The sequence below is a fragment of the Sceloporus occidentalis genome, unplaced genomic scaffold (genome assembly GCF_023333645.1).
Source record: "Sceloporus occidentalis isolate IW3139 unplaced genomic scaffold, rSceOcc1.0.p SCAF_1, whole genome shotgun sequence".
Taxonomy (NCBI): Eukaryota; Metazoa; Chordata; class Lepidosauria; order Squamata; family Phrynosomatidae; genus Sceloporus; species Sceloporus occidentalis.
This window is the reverse complement of record NW_028316981.1, coordinates 276,734,657-276,752,370: the sequence shown is the minus strand read 5'-3', so window position 1 is coordinate 276,752,370 and position 17,714 is coordinate 276,734,657. Positions and strand designations below refer to the sequence as shown.

At 41.2% G+C, this 17,714-nt stretch overlaps 1 long non-coding RNA gene across 1 annotated transcript; it reads left to right on the top strand.

The window, feature by feature from the left end:
- Positions 1–3,189: 3,189 nt before the first annotated feature.
- Positions 3,190–3,805, top strand: LOC149323922 (uncharacterized). Its single transcript, XR_016280270.1, has 3 exons — positions 3,190–3,232; positions 3,348–3,413; positions 3,535–3,805. It is a non-coding gene; the product is annotated as an uncharacterized LOC149323922 (long non-coding RNA).
- Positions 3,806–17,714: the final 13,909 nt, after the last annotated feature.

Here is a 17,714-nt window from a genome sequence, read left to right as displayed (position 1 = left end):
AGGGATCATTTCAGGATTTCAGGAATTATGTTCTTTTTCATCTGTAATCAGTTATGCATTTGATAAATTATTTCATATTCAGAATTTAACTAATATTAGAATTTGTTTATAGTACTGCACAATTTGCCACTCAAAACTTACCATTGCTGATGGATCATTAAGCAACCATGTATATCAATACCCTCTGCCTGAATATTATTATTGTTATTACTGTTAAGCTTTATTTGCCAAGTGCTGAAAGTTTACACAGCAATGTATTTCCATTGCTTTTAATTGGGATGATTTTTCTTTTGTAGAACATTTCTACTTGCATGTATAAAATAACATGTATGGCCACTCTACCATGCATTTTGGATTGTTTGAATGAAGACACTTCTTGGTCACAAAGTACATGTAAAGGCTGTCAAACAGAAGCGGTATGATGTGGGCTAACTTTACAGGGGCCTACTGGTAATATGTCATACCAGCATCTACCTTGACTGTTTGGAATGCTAGCTTTTCACAGCTAAGCGAATTTGATATCTGGATAAAGGTTGTTATGTTACCTCTATCTTTATGAAACTATGTACCTTTGATGCTCTTGGCAGTGTGTATTTCCTGTACTTGGTGGCATGGTATTCAAGAAATTATCAATCTGCCAGTCTGAACAGCTATTTTTATATAGAAGTAAAGGACACTACTGTTAAGCATGGCAACAGATGTGAGTTATTAATTACAAACTGCATTTATTACACTGCGCCGCAATACAACAAAACAATCTTCTAAATCTGTAATAACAAACAAATGATTACCCAGAAATTGGGGAATCATACTTGTTAAAAATAAAGTCTGGTTCCCTTGGAACAACATATATGTACCATATCCAACTTTGGATGCAAGTCATACCCTTTTAAAAAAAAGGACAATCAAAACTTCGTTATCATCGATCGATGCATGTTATTGGACATCTAAATAACAGCCATCTTACGTTAACAGTACAGTACTGTATCCAAACTCTAAACTTGTATTCAATAACAATGCAGTAATAAAAACATGTGTGAATACAATTAAGTGTTGGATGTTTTCTGCAGATGCAATTCAATTATATTTTCGATTTTCTTTAATCTTCCATTCATTTTCTGTAGTACTCCCACAATTTTCCTATTGATATTTTCCTGGGTTTTCAAGGAAGATTGCACTGTACAGACAAAAGATATATACAAAAAGCTTTTAATAAGACAGTTTATTGCAATGTATTCTCTGTTTAACACAATATGTTCATATATTTCTTTTTATTTAATGTCTTGAAAGTAAAGTTTTCATGATATTCAGTTATCCGGTATATAGATGTAAGTTATTAATATAAACGTTAATCCTTATATGACCACCACTCTATTTTGAAAAAGACAATGCATATTTATTTAAATTCACCTGACTGTTGAAGTTCAGTTATGTAGCTGGGTACAAGAGTTTGGGGTTCTGGCAAGATGTCTCTTGCCGAAAGGATTCCCGATGGTCCCGTCTGGATTCCACTAGAGCAAGGTTCATCTATAGTATCTGCATGTTGATCCATATAAAAAAATTAAAGAGATAACTAGATCAGAAATTGTGCATTGATCATAGTAAGAATACTCTAGGAAAACTGCAGGTCAATAATACAACTAAAAATGTAGGACATTAAAATGTCTCCATCTTTTTGCAGTTAGAAAAAGTAAGAAAACAGAGTGGCAATGCTGTTGTCTAATAAATTTATCCTCCATATGTACACCCATCTATCCCTTCCTGTGTTGGAAAAGTATGGCGACCTCAGGGCTGGTACTCCAGTTTAGTGTTTTTTTCTTTTGGAAACTGATAAGGGAAGTAGCCTAATATGATATTGATATAGTGACTGTCTTTAGCAACTGTTCCTTATGGCTACAACACTGGAGGAATTCCATGGCATACTATGCAACAATGAGCCCTTACTTGTAAAGCTACAAACTTACCCGAGGGATTTTTTTCCTGGGAGCCATGGTTCCCCGCCATAAGCCACAGCTCTTTCATTAGGGGGAAAAAGGGTGGTTGTTTTTCTTTGGGGGGTGATGGCTCAAAACTATTCAGACTGTCCAAAAATGTATCACGCGTCATTTTGAACTTCATGAATACCTCTTCGACGGTGCAGTTGTAGCCATGCATTTTTAATTGCGCTGCTACCTCTCTATGCACAGGAAGAATGGGTATAGAACGGGACCTCATGAGCGTCTTTAATTTTCCGCTCCCCCTAACAAATCTCAGGAGCAGATCAATCTCCTTATTGACCCATTTGGAACCCTTACTACGCGCCATCACTGCTTCCCAATAACTTCGGCCACTCCGAAATGTCCAGCGGGAAGAGGGATTTGCAACATCATCACTGTGCAGGGATTCTTGGCGCCAAAACTAGACTTGCGCCCTCTAGTGCTTTTACTGCAGTGCCGGGAGTTTGGGAGTGCAGAGAGCCAGCATCAGCAGCTAAGTGCTAACGCAGAAGTTTATTTCAGAACCGCTATAATTAAATTGCAGACAGTATTATTTTATACTTTCTGTAATTAGGAAAGCCATGGATAGCCATGCAGTGACCGAAAGCAGTGCCTCCGCACAAGCAAGGGGGAGGGTGTGGAGTGCCAATGAAGTTTTGGCCTTATTGGAGATATGGAAAGAACAAAAATTGCAGACCAAATTAAAAAAGAATTACAGAAATTTGGATACATTTAAGGTTGTATCTGATGAAATGGCAAAGAAAAACCATGTCAGATCTGCCGAGGAATGCAGAAGCAAATCCAAAAAATTGAGATTTGAGTACAGAAAGGTTGTGAAACACAATCAGAGAAGTGGAAGCAACCCTATTACATGTCCCTTTTATAGGGAACTAGAGGAAATCTTTCATGGGGATGTTAGCATCACCCCTAACAGGTTATCCCGAAGTCTTGATTTTGAAAGGGAGGGTGAAACCACAAATGTGACTCAAGACACCGCATCCACCTCCATGGCTAACACAGGCGAAGGAAGCACCCAAGAAACAACTACCAGACAAGACAGTGATGAAGGCAAGTTGCCCATCTGTAATGCCTGAAGATTTCTGCTATGTGCGTGACAACATTATTTTGTTAAAATAACAAAGGCTTTACTCTTTTTTTCCTTTTGAATTTTTCAGATTCTGATGACACTTGTCTCGATGACACAGTCATTACAATACCTGTCACAATTTTGGAAAGTGGACCTACGCAAATAGCAGGTAGTCATATATAAATTTATGTTAATTTCTGGATCTCTGTTTTCTTCATAAATATTGTGAACCTGTATATGTGTTCAAAAGAAATAACGTTGGTGTTTAATGCTCCACTTTGAAGGTGCGACTGGAGAACAATTGGGTGACTTGGAAAGACGTGCAGATGATACAAGCGGTACAAGCAATGGTAGGTAGCATCTGCTTTTCTAAGAAAATTCCTTGTCTACAACCCTTTACATGATGCTACCATAAGAAATAAATTTCCTTCCTGTGGGCTTAATTTATTTTCACTAATTTTTAAATTTCAGTACGTAACGATCCAGAGGACGAACCACCCAATGTATTGCTGTCTCCTGGAACAAGACTGCGTTCGAACAGGAACAGGAATCGTCGCGCCAGAAGAGGAGAACATATTGCGCGCACTATAATGCAGAGTGCAAGTCGAGAGGCCCAACTTACCCGGAGAACACAGGAACGGTTCATGGAAATTGTACACGACAGCATGAAAGACTGTAGGAGGACAGAAATGGAACTTGTAAATATTATGGAGGAAGATGTAAGGAGAAGTGCACAGGACAGACAGAGAACGTTGCAGTACATGGAGACCATGACTGAACTGTACCGGAGGAAAGTAGATCATCAATGTTCACTTCCAACGGGGCAACATGATACTATCGCCCAAGGAACTATGCACACATCATTCAGGGCATCTCCAGGTGATATTACTCCTTCAACACCAGGCCCAGCTGTCTTTACAGATTTCCAGGAGCAACCATCCACATCGGATTTTGGTGGGAAACGTCAAGGGAACAATTCCCCTGAACTCTTTGATGAACTTCCTCCTGCTTATGCTCCTGATGGTTGTCCTGTCACTCCTACTAGTGAAATTAGAGATGATGACAACACAGTAGAGAACATCAACAGGGATGTTCAGAATGTTGTTGCAGTCACTGATCCCCCAGAAAATGAAGGCTGTATTGGAACCGTGCAATGTGTGAACAATGCAGGAACATCTTCCGTGCAAGGCGCAGTTGCACCTGTTCAAAACCAAGATAAACCATGCAGTTCTCGTACTGGGAGGATAATCAAGAAAAAAAAAATATTTTCCCCATAAGGGAAACATATAGGGAAAAGGTTCTGTTTTGAAACCTCAGATATGTTTCAGCATTTTATGTTTACCCTGTTACGTGCCCTTTGTGACCGATAAAGAGGGACTTAAACCATTTCTCCTTGAACCACATTAAAATTTCATTTTCATTTTAAGGAAAAGTTTTGTATGTCACCATGTGCATATGGATATGTTCTCACCTAATGTATATACAGTGTATATAAATGCATGCTTTGTTGACATAATGGAAAACAAGCCACCAGACGGTTTTTTTCCAAAAGAAAAAGGATATTTAATCGTGTTTTAAAATGTTAAGTTATATTGTTGATAAAATACAGCTGTGTTCTCAGAAATTGGTCTACCGTCCTTAATATACCTAAACATTTCCACAACAATAGCAACAGTATTCAGCAATGGTTTCTAGAACAGCCTTCCTTTTGGTTTTCAAGTTTGGTATTATCCTTAATGTCTTCACAGTGTAACATTGCAATGGTAGGAACCATGATGTATTAATATAAATGTAATATAAACAAGCCATTTTTACACCATTGTTTTCCTATATTCCCAAAAAAGGATATTTGAAACATCAATATAGCAATTGTATAACACTTCAAAATAGATTTCCACAATTTGGGTAAACCATGAAGCTAATCTATAACAGTCGGGTATTTATACCCCACAATAATATATACACCAGTAGCAGAACCTGATTGGAAAAAAAAAGTTAAAAGAAAAAAGAATGTAAACAACCGTGATTCAACATTGCCGTCTGGTAAAGTTATTCACATGTTGTACATGACATGTTGTCAAACACATGTATATCAACATTTATAGATTGATACAAAGGTAAACCAAGAAGAAACGTTTTGATCAGATCAATGCTGTTGCCATAACTGAGGTGATGTTATGAAACATCAAATAATGTCAGTTTCTGGTATTAACGACCCAAAATAATGTTAGTTACTGCAGATCTAACAGTTTGACCCTCTTTTTTGTGATTTGTAGAGTGTCCTCTGATGTTATTCGCTAAAGCGGGGAGGACAATTTTCGCAGGTGGCTCTACATCGGGATCAAGCACTTCTCCCCTCGTCTCACAAATATTGTGCAGTATGGCACATGCTGTGACAACAGAGATAAAATTTTCCTCTTTCACAGTTAGTCTACCAGACAGACACCCCCACCTAGATTTCAATCGCGAAAAAGACCTCTCCACCACGCATCTTGCCTTGCAATGGGCGGTGTTATAAGCAAGTTTGTCAGGTGTTAATTCTCCACGATATGGTGTCATGAGCCATTTCCTGATTGGGTAGGCACCATCCCCTATAATCAGTGGTGGAATGGCTACATCGTGGACATGAAGGGTGGGATTTCCGGGCACAAAACAGCCTTCATCCATCACTTGACAGATAGCGGAATTGGTAAATATGTGGCTGTCATGTGATCTCCCACAATTCCCTACTTCAATGTCAATAAACCTCCCACTGTGATCTGTAGTTGCTTGCAGAACAATTGAAAATCCCTGCTTGCGGTTGATGTATTCCTCTCTGCGTCCCAGCAGTGGGCAAACAGAAATATGAGTGCCATCAATAGCTCCTATGCAGTGTGGGAATCCGAGTCTCTGAAATCCATCCTTAATCTGAAAAAAGGCAAAGGTATAATAAATTTGGGATATCAAAAAGGTGGGTTAACATATTTCATATCAGATGATGCATTATTATTATTATTTTTTGGTATATGAAACTGGGATCAAAGAGACAAAAGCATAAAAAGGACAATAGAAATTATTATGGTTTATATATATACCTAGAACACACTGAAGGGGAATCCAGATGTTACTTGTTCACATATCAACTCTTACAAATATATCAAGATACATTTTTTCAGAATTGCAAACCACAACAGCACAGCTGGATAAGAGAGAAGCCAGCAGCAGAGATGCACCTCCGAAGTGCATGCTCCAAGCCCAGGACCACCCCCCCAGCACAGCTGGATAAGAGAGAAGCCAGCAGCAGAGATGCACCTCCGAAGTGCATGCTCCAAGCCCAGGACCACCCCCCCAGCACAGCTGGATAACAGAGAAGCCAGCAGCAGAGATGCACCTTTTAAATCCATGCCCCAAGCCCAGGATCATTAACCCACCCCCATAATTGCAAAGGTAATTGAAAGCCTTTCTTTTTTTCCCAAACAAGGAAAAGGCAGGATGTAAACATATCTTAATGGTATTACATAAGCAAAACCTATATATCTTTAGATATGCATTAATGCATTTGCACCCAGAAGTCTTAGGTTTAAAAGTAATATTGATACACACCGTGTGGTAGTTTCCAAGCTGGATAGTTTTCCTCAGCAGCAGCTTCTCCATGGCAAGGCACACCTCGATGGCGATTTCTGCAGCTGTGGATGCTCCAACCTCGAAACGGGAAGCCACCTTCCTATACATCAGAGGGCTTGAGAGCCACCAAATAGTCAGGGCCACTCTCTTCTCCACTGGGATGGGACTCCGGAATACAGACTCCCCACGCTCCAGCTCTGGTCTCAAGATGCTGGCCAGATCAAAAAGGGTTTCTTTAGACATGCGGAAGTTAGAAACCCACATGTCGTTATCCCATCGCTGGAGGACTTCGTCACTCCACCAGTTGGTCCGCTCCCGGGGTTGCTGCCACCAACGTGGGATGCGAGGCCAGGTCGCCATCCATGCCAGACAACTGGATATATCTAGATTGCCGCTGGCAGCCATAACTGCAATCTTACTCAGAGCAGCCCTTCGGCGCGAAATGAGGACAAGCGATTTAGCAATGCGACTCATTCTTCTCCTTCTTCGCTCTTCTTCTTTCTCTACCATGCTCACAAGATCAAAAAATGCTTTCTCCGACGCCATCTTTACACCCCACAAGGAAGTCACCGGACGACTTCCGGTTAAAAACAACCACCGAGTGGCGACGTCATTGGTACACCGCCCCCAAGATCTAATACGCATGCGCTATAGCAAACCGTTCTGAGAACGGTTTCAAGAAAGGAATCGCAGTGCGGTAAACTGCCGTTCTGATCACGTTCTGATCACGTTTTGATTGCTAATGCGGTAATATCCGTTCCAGGAACGTTCTCATCACGTGATGATATGGAACGTTCTCAGAACGCAGTGCGATAATCTCCTCAATCAGGGAGGTTATGGGCCTGAGTCTACAGGACCTGAGCAGAGCAAAGGAGGATAGAGGGTGTTGGAGATGTCTCATGAGGTCAACTCAAAGACACTTAACAACAAAACTCCCTTCATCCAGTCTCCCCTACACAATACAAGGAGAAGTTGTGTGCTTTCAAATCATTTCCTACTTATGGTAACCCTAAGGCAAGACTATCATGAGGATTTCTTGACAAGTTTTGTTTGGGGAGGGGGGCAGGGTTTACCTGTGCCTTCCTTTGAGACTGAGAGAGTGTGATTTGCCCAAGCTGATTTCCATGACTGACAGTGATTTGAGTCCTGGCCTCCTGGAATCCTACTTCAACACACAACCCACGATACTGTACCATGCATACAATATCATACCATACAAAATTTATAGTTCCTTATCAAAAAGGGGGGGGGGGAATAACCTCCTATCTCCCTGAAAAAGATCACAATAGAAAGTGGAAGAATTGCATAACACCTGCCATTTGGCAGAGAAGGAGCATATGAGGGCAAGAGAGGAGTATTAGCTCAGTGGTAGAGCGGAAGTTGACGTTGTTGGGTGCCTTCAAGATGCTTCCTATTACCCATTTCTAATCCATATAGGTTTAGAAGAGTCCCAAAGTTACAGATTTGTTATTATTGTTTGTCTTTCAAGCTGTTTCTGATTTATGGTGATCCGATCTGGGACTGAGACGATATGACTCACCCAAGGTCACCCCAGTGGGATTCCAGGGCCAAACAGGGATTTGAACCCTGGTCTCCAGAGTTGTAATCTAAGGTCATTATCAAACGACTGAGATTGGAAGTATAATCCAGAGTCATCCCAAACGTAATCATGCGTATTCACTTTATTGCGTGAAAGGTTATCAGATGCATTCGCTGGCATTATGAACGCACTCCGAACGCAATCACGCATCAATCCACACTTAAGTAAATTTGGTCAACTAGGGAATTCACAAATTCTATTCCCAGGCTACTTTGCATTCAATGCGATGTCATTTGGTGTGATATGCATGTCTGCTGTGGTCCTGGTGTTCCCCCCGCATCAATTCCCATGATCCTCTGTTTTGTTTAGGCTTCTGGGGCTCCTAGGTTTTCCCGGCAGCTGGGAGGAAAAGCAGCTGTTTTTGACAGGAAAAAGAGGCTCTCCATGAGGTACCCTGCAAGCTCTCTCTCTGCCCAAACGGTGCCACACTGGGTTATTTCTCCAGTGTGGATGTAGCCTTAGGTTCTCACTGCCTTTACGCCGGGTTACCAATCGAATCCAAGGAATGGAGTTCCTATTGGAAACCGAATTAACTCTAGAACAGTTCTAGAGTAACCCGCAATCGTTCCCACTTAAAATCGAATCGTAAACTGGGTTTTTATTTGATCCGTGTTATCGTCATTTAACACGGGTTAAAAAAATAGAAGGGTCGAACCTACAATTTTCCCTTGATTCGGGACAGGAATCGGAGTATTTAAATAGGAACGATCAGCCTCTGAAATCGGGTTAACTGGATGGGAGGAGCGGAGCGCGATGGGCTTGCCTGGGGGTGTCACCCTCTTTGGTCTCTTTCTGCATCGCCAGCGCCATTTTCTTCCATTCGCATAGACTTTCTCCCCCGGTGGATTGCAACCTCCCCTCTGTTTGAGGAGAACCACTGAACACCATTTGTAACGGAGAAAGGCTGGATGCACAGCGATCTGGGGGGAAATAGAGCCTTTCCTTCTCTCTTTTCCAAACGGAATCTAGGGAGACATAGGAAACCCTGGATATGTGTGTGTGTGTGTGTGTGTGTGTGTATTCCACTTTATCTCTATCCCTGGAGACTTCTGCCCTCTCCTCTTTTGTATTGTGTCCTCCTTTCTATCCTGGACGTCTCTTGCTCTTGCTTTATTCGGCTTTCACTCTCTCCTCTCTCTTAGGTCTGCAGCCTCTTGCCTCTGGGATCATTCTCTTTTCCCCTTTTCTGTCTTGTGTCTCTATCCCACTTAAACCCACTGCCTTCTCCTCCTTGATCCCATTTTCCAACCCTGGGCTTTGGTTCCAGAGTCTCTAAACCCACTGCCTTCTCCTCCTTGATCCGATTTGGCAAACACACACACACACACACTATAGATAGACAGACAGACACACATAATTATATATATATATAAGCGAATTTGCGGAACCGAGGCTCTTTCCAGAGGAACTATGGGATGGCTCCCAAGACAGCCCAGGGAACAATCTTCCCCAAAGATTCTCTCCCCATGGGGCGGCCAAAGTGAATCTGGGGAACCGAGGCTCTTTCCAGAGGAACTATGGGATGGCTCCCAAGACAGCCCTGGGAGCAATCTTCCCCAAAGATTCTCTCCCCATGGGGCGGCCAAAGCAAATTTGCGGAACCAAGGCTCTTTCCAGAGGAACTATGGGATGGTTGTGTTTGTTGTGTTTGTGAGACATTTATCCTCCTCTGCCAGAGAGTGCTGGTGCCATAAAACACTACCATTCCCAGGATTCCCTAGCACTGAGTTATGGCAGTTAATATGGGGAGACACAGAAGAGGATGAATAAGCACCTCCTGATTGGCTCTTTTTAAAAAAAACCCGCAAAATTTATAACTAATTAAAAACGGCCAGGTAGTGGGAACGCAGGTACAGGCTACATTGGTGTATGTTACTCCAAATTAATGTGACGTCATGATGACGTTGCTTTGATTGACAGCCGAAAAAGGTGAGTGTGAATGAAATAACGCTAAAACTGGGTTATATATACACCGATTCATTCTTGAATAGGAACAAAAGCGGATCATTTACAGCGATTCAGTTGGTACATGAGAACGAAGAAAAAAAGTGATTTGGAACGCGGGATAACACCTGTGTTATTTTGAATTGGATTTAATGGAACCGGTGTATTTTAAATCGTTGTAAATCGTAAGTGAGAACAACCCCTTGTCGCCATCTCTGGTTCCTGCACAGCTTTCCCTCTCCTTTCCCCCACTGTGACTCATGGTGAGGAGACAGCACCATTGCCTTCAATGGGACTCCCAATGGGCCAGGTTAGAACCAGAGAGGACACAGGGCCCCCACAACCTCATTGCAGCCAAGCTCTTCCAAATGGGGGGGGGGCTCCTTCTCTCCCTCCATAGCTGGAGACTTAAAGGCACAGACACAGTCTCTCTCTCTCTCTCTCTCTCTCACACACACACACACACACACACACGCACGCACGCACGCACACACAAAACCATCTGGAGACCCCCGCCCCACTTTTTGGGTTTTCTTGACAAGTTTATTCAGATGGGGTTTGCCATTGCCATTTTCTGAGGAGGCTGAGAGAGTGTGACTTACACCAGGTCACCCAGAGGTATTCCATCCCTTCCTTCTAAAGTCATAGTCCAATGCTCAAACCAAGCACAAGGTTGCTTTGGACTGATTTTGAATTGGTGAATTGCCTAAATAATATGAAATGAGGGGTAATAAATGCACAAATAAAGTGCATTGCCTAAATAATGTGACATAAAGGGTAATGAATGACTAAATAACGTCAATTGCTTAAATAATGTGAAATAAGGGGTAATGAATGAACAAGTAATGTGACTTGCATAATAACGTGAAATAAAGGGTAATGAATGAACAAGTAACGTGAAACAAGGCAAAACCATGGGAACTGGAGGCAAGCCCCGCCGGAAGTATAAAAAGGTCACGATCCGATTCTGCCCTCACTGCGCATGTGCAGGGATGCTAATTTGAATTGTACACTACAAAGGGTACGTACTCATATGATAACTTCTTTTGCATTCACACTACTTTAGCTTTGGGGTGGGCGCTGTGTTCTGTGTGTCTGACAACCATTCACGTAATAGTGTTCATTTTCGAATTGGCCCTACTTTCTTTTTTTCCGAAATTGGGAGACATTCCTCACGTGTGATATCATCCTAACACACAAACCACTGCACCACACTGGTTCTCCCACAAAGAGAGTAGGATGGGTAATTCTGAGATACAAGAGAAGGGAAGAATACTGGAAGAATGGGAGTGAGCCAAAATTTGATTCAGTCTGATGTCTCTTAAAAAAAAAAAAAAAAAAGAACTGTCTTTAAACTCCTTTATTCTGGATGGTATGTAGATGAATTGCACATTAGAGCAACTTGGCACAATTTAGTCTTGGTATTAGGAAAACATCTAAGGCTGTGGGTGAGGTAGATGATTAGGGAGTATTTTTAATTAGACTCGTGGACTAGACCAGACAGATGTCTTGAACACTGATTTTGTTTCTCTAATGCAACTTAGATTGCAACATACCACTATGAATGAGTTTTTTCTTTGTTCATTAATGAATGAATGAAAGTGGAGTGAATGTGACAATGTGCATAAACCTATCTGCATTATTGCTTTTACCGAGGATTCAGATGTGGGCTGCCCAGCTCTGCCATGTAGTGCTCTATTGTGATTAAGGGACATGAGATAGTCTCTTTGGTTTATGAAGGTATTTAAAAAAAAAGTATTACAGAGGCAGAACAAGTGAGGAGGAAAGAACAGCCAGCTGCAGAACCAAAAATAACGGTCAGAAGAAAGAATTCAGAATATCTGGTGTACAGAACAATCCCAATACACTTTGCTGCCTGAGGTGGACCAGCAAATGCTACCTCACATGTCTAAGTCAAATGCAAAATACCCATACCTAGGCAAGTTATTTTGGCACATGAGGCAATTTTGACAATACAACCACAACAAATTATATAGCTACCAATTATTTAACTCACTTTCTAAATCAGTGACCTGAGGCAGGTGCTTCACTCTGCCTAATGGCTAGGCTGGCCCTGGTGTCACAGCCTAAACAAATCAGGAAAAACATATTCAAGGACTAGATGAACAAACTAAAAGTGAGCAAAATATTTAATAGCTAGTTACTTCTGAGAACTTTGTACCAAACGTTAGAAGGCTGAGAGAGAAAGAAAGACACCAGGGCAGTCTTTCTCAGCTTGTTACACTCCATTTTAGAGCTATCAGGTCAAAATTATACCAGGCTTTGTGATTTCTTGACCAAACCCTGAGATTTAGGGATGCCTTATAGTAATGTCATGTGGGTAGGTGAGGTGATGTAATTAACCATTGTGCACCAAACAGCAGTGCATAATGCACTAAACATTAAGCAGTATGCACTAAACAGCACTAAACTCACAGTTTTTTATTCAACACCCCCTCCCCCACATTCCCCATTTTTCCTCATTGGCTTTGCAGATTGTAAATACTTGATTTATTTCAATTATCCACTGGGTGATTTGGGCAAGTCACACTTTCTCAGCCTCAGGGGAAGGCAATGGCAAATCTGAATAAATCTTGCCAAGAAAATCCCATGATACGTTCATGTTAGGGTCGCCATAAGTCAGAAATTATTTGAAGGCACACAATAACGAGAACAACAAAACCTTTGCAAAATGCAGCAACTATGCAGCCAGCTAGAAGGCTCCCTCCTTGACTGCCAGTTTTTTCATGCAGACTCATCTCTCACCCAAGCTGACTCCACAACAAAAACTGGAAAATGTACCCCTTTTTTTACTACCTGGAGGTGACCCATGAAAATGGTGGACTCAGGGCAGCACCTGAGATTTGGCAACTCTACCAGCCAGTGCTCAGGCTTGACTCAGGCTTGCACCCTTCGGAGGTTGCAAAAATGGTACGCAGCTTGTTGGGGGCAATTCGCTTACAGTTGTAAATGGCTTAGAGACTGCTTAGGTGGTATGAAGCGGTATATAAATGAAGCTGCTATATTGCTACTCCAGATGTGTGGGCATGCTGAGAAAGAATGATGGGAACTTTAGACCTATCTGGAAGGTTGTGGGAAACTGCACTAAAGAAGGATGGGGAAACTCTTTCCTCTTCTGATTTGCAGAAATATGAGGTAGTGATGGATAGGGACAAATGCCAAATGTTTGGGACAGTTACCAGCCTATTGTAGTATCTCTGACTGCCAATAATAAAGCCTTAAGGGAGGCACTTCAGCCTTTTAGAATGTGGAAAAATGCAGTATAAAAGTTAGAACCCCCCTCCCTCTGCCAATTATTATCATGGGGAGGGGATGCGAGTCCTTCTGAGTTAGACAGCCCTGGTTTTGCTTCAAGGCCTAACATTCTACATTCCTGCACCAAGGCAGGCTATTACTGCTGAGAAAAGAAAAATATTTTTCCCCCAGATAATTATGATTTCTAAAGTTTCCCCTATTCCATTATATAGGAAGATCCATAAATCCTCCACACTTCCCTAGGACATTTTAAAGGTGTAATTCCTTTGAAACATTGAAGTCGCTTGGGTCCTATGAAACAGTTTCTCACTTGCCTTTCTCTAAGAATGTTTAAATCTATTTTATGTGAAACAATTGGCCACTGTCCGGTTTTTATTAAGCAAAGAATGTATTTCAAAGACATGGTTTTGAATTTTGTTAGGTGTTCTTCTACTAACGTATTTGCAGTTGCTCTGTTGCCCCTATCACAACCTCTTGGATGTGTCCAATCCCCATCATTCATTCATTCATTCATGTTGCATTTTGGCTCACCAGACCCTGCAAGCTTGCATAGACAATGCTTTTAAAATAAACAAATGGACAATGACAGCAGATATTGGCCAGAATCCTGTATCAGCTACTTTGTTAAGTACACTTAACTAGTTACTTAATTGATACACTTAACTAAATAATTAGTTAAGTAGTTATGCATCATGCAAGTAGTTAAGTATACTAATTAAGTAGTTAAGTATGCTTAACCAAGTAAATTCTCCTGGTTCAAACCCCCCGCCCCTCCCCCAGCTGATGGAAAAGGCATTCACACAAGCTTTGATTGCTTGCAGAATGGACCTCCTTCTCCCCCCCCCCCCCCCCGCAGCTTATGCCAAGTAAAGTAGGTTTGGGAAAAGTAATGCTTCTAACAATAGTATCACAATCTTGACTAAATGGCAATCATGGATATGAATGAGTTATGGATAAGTAAATTTAGAGACTGTGGCCATGAAGGAAGTGAGGCACTGGAGAAACAGAAACAGGGGGCAGCAGGGGGGCAGTGAGAGGAAAAGGGGGTGGCAGGAGGGCTTTCAGTCAAAGTATTGGTGTGCAAGAAAGACAAAGGGAAACAGTGGCCTTTAGGACTATGGTGAGGGTTGCACGAAACTTCTTTTTAAGATCCCTTAAAACCACCACACAGCCTCACTGATCACACTCTTCACCTTCCCCACACAAGCTCACTCCCTTATCCATGTTTTCCACTAGTAGTTGCAGTTGAGAAATTCTCATGAAGTTGCTCCAAGGCAAAGGAATCTTTCCAAGAATTAACCCCAGGTACTCCACTCCCCCAAAAGGCTATGGAAGTCCCCTTAAAAACATGGGAGTGCCAACACATTTGATAGTACTGATGCGGAATCTGTACTCAGGACAAAAGGCTACTGTCAGAACAGAACACAGAGAAACAGAATGGTTCCCAATTGGCAAAGGAAGAAAAGTGCTGTTGAACATAAAGAAAACAAAAATAATGATCACAGAGAATCTACATAAATTCAACCTAGATAATGAAGAATAGAAATAGCAAAAGTATTCTCATACCTGGGATCAAACATTGATATGAATGAGGACTGCAAACAGGAAATCAGAAGATTAAGAATGGGGAGAATGGCTATGAACAAACTAGAAAAGATCCTAAAAGTCAAACAAATGGGTCCTAGAGCACATCAAGCCAGAAATTTCACTGGAAGCCAAGATGACAAAACTGAGGCTGTCATACTTTGGACACATTATAAGAAGGTATGACTCACTGGGGAAAAAAACAATAATGTTAGAAAAGGTGGAGGGAAGTAGAAAGAAAAGAAGGCCACATGCTAGATGGATGGACTCTATTAAGGAGGTCGTTGAGTGTGAGTTTACAGTAACTAAGCAGAGCAGTGGAGGACACAGAATCTTGGAGATGTCTCATCCACAGGGTTACTATGGGTTGAGATCAACTCGAGGGTGTTTAACAAGAACAACAACAAACTGCTCCCCTTCCTTTCCCAGATATGTGCTTTCCCCACACAGCTTCAAGTGCCCCCCCGCCGCATTATTTCATCTCCTACCTTTTCTCTCAGCCTGTCTGATGAAAGAAAGCAAAAGCAGCTGTGTAATTCCAACCTGCCAGCCATGTCCTGGCAAAGTTCACAAAATGTTTTGCCGCCATTTCCCCCAATGCCACATGCTCTAACGCTTTGCTTCAGTCAGTCAGTCTGTCCAAAAATGGCACTGCTCCAAGCCACAGAAGCAATGTCCTACACCTAAGCCTCATTAAAATTTGTCAACCAAGACTAGTGATAGACATGGCTGAGAGAGTGAGCTTGTCTGGTGAAGAATGCGGTGTGGAAAGATAGCACCACATGAAGTGAGTGATCAGTGAGGCTATGTGGTGGTTTTAAAGGATCCTAAAAAGAAGATTCATGCAACCCTAATCACCCCCATAGTCCTAAAGGCATTTGGTTCCTTTTGTCTTTCTTGCACACTAATACTCTGACTGAAGGCCCTGCTTCTGCCCCCCTCCCCTTGATCTTTCCACTGACCCCAGTGGGGGAGTACTGCCCACTTTGAGAATCACTGGTGTACATGGTTAATATTCTCCCCACTTTATCCTCAGAATAGCTCTATGAAATAAGTCTGGCTGAGAAATCACTCTGTTTCATGGTGACCAGAACCTGGATCTCCAAACTCCTAGTCCAATATTTGAAACCATGCTGGCTCCAAAATATATCCTAATTGACATCTCAAGATATACCATACTTGAATTAAGTGAAACTCAGATGGTACAGGCTTATTACCTACTGATCCCATTGCAAACCTTCTACCTTCACTGTGTTTTGCATCTTAATATTTAGTTCCATTAATAAAATGAACCTTGGGACATCTGTCTCAGTAAGGAATATACACTGAAAAATTGTAACCCACCTTAACCTCTACTTGGCAAGAAATCTGAATACATACATGAATGAATGAGGTGTTGTGTTTCTTTTTCTTCATAATCCACAGGATGAAGAACATATGACCACATAACTATTGGTTTATAGCCACATAAAGATTCAAATAGCTCTGATCCCAGGGAGGTGGGTGAGGGGGCAATAGCTGTTCAATTACGTTAGCCACATTACAGATAATGCCCATCTGGCATTCTGTTAACTATAGTATATTGTTACTAAATCACTTGAGTTTAATGATTGAAATATGAACAGTTCTATATATTAAATCCAATTTGAATTGTCACATGAAACAGCTGCTTGATGTTAGCATCTCAGTTTCTGTAGATATAGAATGATCATTCCTTGCTCTGCAACTTGTTATAGTACCTGAAATGAATTCAGCTGTACATTTCATGACATTACTATGCAGGCAGAACCATTTGTATTCTGGGTGACTAGAAAACATGTTGACTCTGCATGAAATCTAGGAGTTTTGGCCAATGTACAAGTTTTTGTCAACTCCTTAAGGGTTTATTTGTATATAGGCGCAGCCTCATTTGAGTTGGACTGCATTGTATTAATTTTCTGCAGTAGAATCAATCCAAGTTGTTTCATCCAGGCTGGCGGAATCAACATTTCTAATAAATGGAAAAATTTCAGGATGGTGATAATATATAACATGATATTATATAAGCTGATAATGTCAGGAGTATCCATTTAAAAATGTTATTAATTGTTATTCTTGTGTTTGAGTACTGGGGAAACTCAAACAACATGGTGAATTTTGCTGAAATATAAAAAAGTGATGAAAGACCATATTATCCTGGACATGACAAAACAGTGATACTAATAATATCATGACTCTGTTATTCTACATATTAATGGAACAGTAATAATAATTAATACAAGTGGCTCTGCATTTTGTAACATTTACATTGGCTCCGATCTTCCTCAGGTTAATGTTTATAGACTGAGATTTTGGTTCAAGGCCAATTCTGATGCTCATGCAATATTATTTGGTTGATTCTCTCTGTGATGGCATTATATTCTCAAGGAGTTCTGAAGATTTAATTGCAGTTAAATCAACTTCTGATGTTATCTTTTAAAGTATCAATAGCTGAGAAATCCAAAGAGTGATAGTCAATTATAGTACTTTTCAGCTGATCAAAACAGAATTCTGTGGGTTTTCTGAGACTTTTAGATCTCATTTATTTGATTAGTTGTGACCATAAGAGCATTCCAAGATAACTATTCATGTCTGTAGAACAAAAGAACTCAAGAAAATATTAGAT